This window comes from Saccostrea cucullata, unplaced genomic scaffold (assembly GCF_032062105.1).
Source record: "Saccostrea cucullata isolate Sc308-1 unplaced genomic scaffold, CSIRO_AGI_Scuc_v1 ctg11666, whole genome shotgun sequence".
In the NCBI taxonomy this organism is placed as follows: domain Eukaryota; kingdom Metazoa; phylum Mollusca; class Bivalvia; order Ostreida; family Ostreidae; genus Saccostrea; species Saccostrea cuccullata.
This window is the reverse complement of record NW_026936504.1, coordinates 25172-29012: the sequence shown is the minus strand read 5'-3', so window position 1 is coordinate 29012 and position 3841 is coordinate 25172. Positions and strand designations below refer to the sequence as shown.

General features: G+C 33.0%; 1 long non-coding RNA gene across 1 annotated transcript; it reads right to left on the bottom strand.

Annotated features, from left to right (window-relative positions):
- Positions 1–2758: 2758 nt before the first annotated feature.
- On the bottom strand, positions 2759–3841 carry LOC134245735 (uncharacterized). Its single transcript, XR_009987512.1, has 3 exons — positions 3665–3841; positions 3179–3282; positions 2759–3010 (listed from the first exon to the last, which is right to left on the bottom strand). It is a non-coding gene; the product is annotated as an uncharacterized LOC134245735 (long non-coding RNA).

The window sequence follows — 3841 nt, the reverse complement described above, 5'->3', positions numbered from 1 at the left end:
CTTTGTGATAACATGCTGTACAAATGGGGTGCACTATTGCAAAGTTTTCCTTTAGTTGATCAATATCCCTATTTGACTCCAGCTGAAAGTCACCACAGTAGAAGCAGATGGGATCAAATGACACAGTGATTCCTACAATGATATGTATAGTTTTTTATAGGTATAACAATGTTCATATGTTCAATCAAAATATATAATATCATTCTGAAATTTACAGGTATTAGAATAAATTCAATGACTTCACACCTGAATAGTACTGGGTTTCAATGTAAGCACTACATATCAGGGAAGCACGAACAACTATCCTGTCCTGATATTCTCCCCCTGGGAATAAAGGGCTCCCGCAGACAAAAAGCATTTCTTCCTCAACTCTCAAAACAGCTCTCTGCTCCTGTGCTGTCAAAAGGCTTGCACTGTAAACGACCCTCCTCTTACCACATTCATGGCAGGATACAAATCCACGTACTTTTCCTGCAATTAAATATGGTTTGGTATATACATATACAGTATATAAATCTTAAGATATTTTCCAAACATTTTAATAAATGGGTGCACAAATCTAGCTTAAAGAATGACTGCACTTAAGCTATGAGAGTTGGATCCCAATGATTTGCGCAAAATAAAATTCCAAAATTCATTAAATTCATGTTTTATAGGTGTTAAACAATATCGTAAGAGCAGGATTTGGTTTATTAAATTACATGAAAGTATTAAATAATGCCGAGCGACACTGGCTTTTGAAACAGGGGTCTAACAGTTTTGTCTCATTTCTATTGTTATTCATATGCATACCAGTTTTCAACGACATTGTTTACATCGAGCCGCAACTTGACCATTTTTCTCATTTGCACAGGATGTGCATTTTAACTAAAACTTATACATATCCGAAGGACAATGTTGGTCAAGTTGCGGCTCATATCTAATTTTTAAAAAAAATGTACCCAAACTTCGCTCGAGATAGCTACTAAATTAGCAGGTTACGAGTTTCAGCCCATGTGACCCCTTTGATATTATAATCACTTTTCTCACGTGACATTCAAGTGTTCGACACGCTTTCATTGTGTAGGTCGTTGGAAAATTCTTTTCATATCTACATGTACTTCCATCTTCAAAATATTGAAGATCCTTGCGTACATTTTATTAGCGTTTTAAAGTTTACGTTGATTTCTTTCACTATAGTGTTTTTGTTCGGGGTATTTTAAAGGAAAAGGGTATTATTTTGCTGATTACATGCTGTACATATAGCAGTGGCGGATCCAGAAATTTGAAAACGGGAGCCCGACCAGTTTTAGGTCAGGGTAGAAGCCCACAGTCATCATTAAAAAAAAACTAATTTTTTATTTTATTTTCCCGTTACTTATAAGTCCACAATTATTATTCAATACGATTAAGATAAAGTGAAAATGTCATTTTTTTTTTTAATACACTGTAGGTACGAACACTTAATAATTTTAAGATTTACTTAATTCGCTGCTTGACAGCAAATAATACATGAGCAGTGAAATTTTAAGCATTCCAATTTTATAAGAACGTTAGATAGAGAAAAATATGCAGTGCTTGATAATGTAGAAGCCGAAATTCTTTTTTTTTTAATGCATTGCCCTTTGTACTCTGAATACCGATCAAAACTTTTTTTGAAAATTAACTCTGCCAATAATCAAATGGCAAGGTCATATATGGATTTACTGTGTGTACTTATTTCAGATTATCCTATAGACAGGTTGCAAATTATTTTTCATTTATGCGAAGACAGCCTATTATGTTCAGAAAATAAAATGTATTTCAGTGTCATTTTCATCTACCAATAATTCTCAAAACAGGTACTACCAGCATAAGCGTACAAAATGCATACATATATTTATCACAATTGTGTTTATTTTTATGAACTTTTTGTTTTTTCTCTTAATATTCTGCTCTTTACTAACTTTCTCTACTTACTTACGTGGATACAAATTAATGAAATTATATGCATGGTTATAAATCATTATTTTTTTGTACAAAATGAACACAAAACCCTCTTCTCGGTCTTTTTTTTTATATATATATAATATAAATCAAATACGGAAAACCATGCGCTTATGATCCATTACCATGCGATTTAAATGTCTCCGCCCCTTTGCTGCGACCTTAAAATCGAAAGCGGTCTAGTTCAATTTTCCGGAATTTATTGGTTAAACATGTTCTTTTTGTAAAAGCGTTTTATGTAATTATTGAAATATGTATGACGAAAAATTATAGAAATAAATGTCAAAAGCATATGCTTGCACATTAATCATAGATTAATTCAGCGATATATTGTTATGTTAAGCTTCAAATGGGTAGCCGAAAAGGTTCCAAATAACGTCCTTAAGTGCAGTCATTCTTTGTGATTAAAGTATACAACTAAAAAGAATAATATTTTTAGCTCACCTGAGCCGAAGGCTCAAGTGAGCTTTTCTGATCACATTTTGTCCGTCGTCCGTCCGTCCGTCTGTCTGTCTGTCTGTCCGTCTGTAAACTTTGCACATTTTCGACTTCTTCTCAAGAACCACTGGGCCAATTTTGACCAAACTTGGTACAAAGCATCCTTGGGTGAAGGGGAATTAAAATTTTTAAAATGAAGGGACATATCCCCTCGCAAGAGGAGATAAGGCTGTTTAAAGTTAATTCTACGTTTAACGTCACATCTAAAGTTCAAAACCTACGAGGGAGGGAGGAAAAAAATAAACAAACAAAATTTTCAAACAATTGTGAATTTATTCAAACTAACCTATTCACTACATTAAAAACATTTCAATTAAGTAATAAGAGCATTTAATTGATATGACACCTAAGATTAATTTCCATAGCAGATTTTTTTCTTAGTATGTAAATCAGTTAGAGTCCTATTGTTAGCAAACAATGTATTCTAAGACTGAATGTGCTGGAAAGTGACTTTTAACTAGGCCTCAATTGTCCTTTGGATTTATATTGCCACACGTCCATGGTACCCTGGAGGCAAATGCTTCTTATGGGAATAGTTGATCAATATCTACAATTAAAATTATTGATGACAATATTTAAGACTGTTCATGTTGAAATATCTCAAATTGAATTATGTCGTATTTTTTCTTAGTACTAGATCTACTAGCATTAAGTTTTGAAAGTGTGAATACTAATATCTGGACCATAATGATAGCTGTTAGATTATTTTTAATACCTTGAATTCCACACTAAGGACAGGATTCTTCACATCTTGGAATACCCCAACTTCTTTCCTTACTCTCCTTCACTTGAAAGGCCCTATCTTCAGTAAGCTTCTCCCTGCTCAAATGGTTAAGACAAGTATTATCTTTTCCAAAAATTGTAGCTATTTGTAGGTACATGAATTATGAAGAAATCAATTACTTTACTCATTACTGTTCCTTTCGATTTTTACAGAAATATTTTTAATATGAAACATACCAAATAAGATTTGAATGATGCTTTTCACTGTATATAGATATTGGTTTTTTGACACACTTTCCACTAGGTAAAAAAGTTTTTCGATTCTCTCCAAAATACAATGAAAAGTTCAGCCAATAGAATCACGAACTGAGAGTCTGTCACTGCCAGTCTGTACATGTGATTCGAAGGCTGACAAAAAAATCAATAAAGTAGACTTTGTCATTAACTTCAATTATAAAATCATCTATTTTTTACTTACATTTATGGTCCCAAACTCTTTAATTCACTAGTTTTCTTTAATAAGACACCAACTGCCTTTATCAAAGCACATTTTCAGTCACTACGGGAAGCAGAATTCAGTCGCTAATTGTAGAACCAAACCGGAACAGACATACGGAATTCCGAATTGTTTGTTTTTTTCAAAGACGAATTTCTC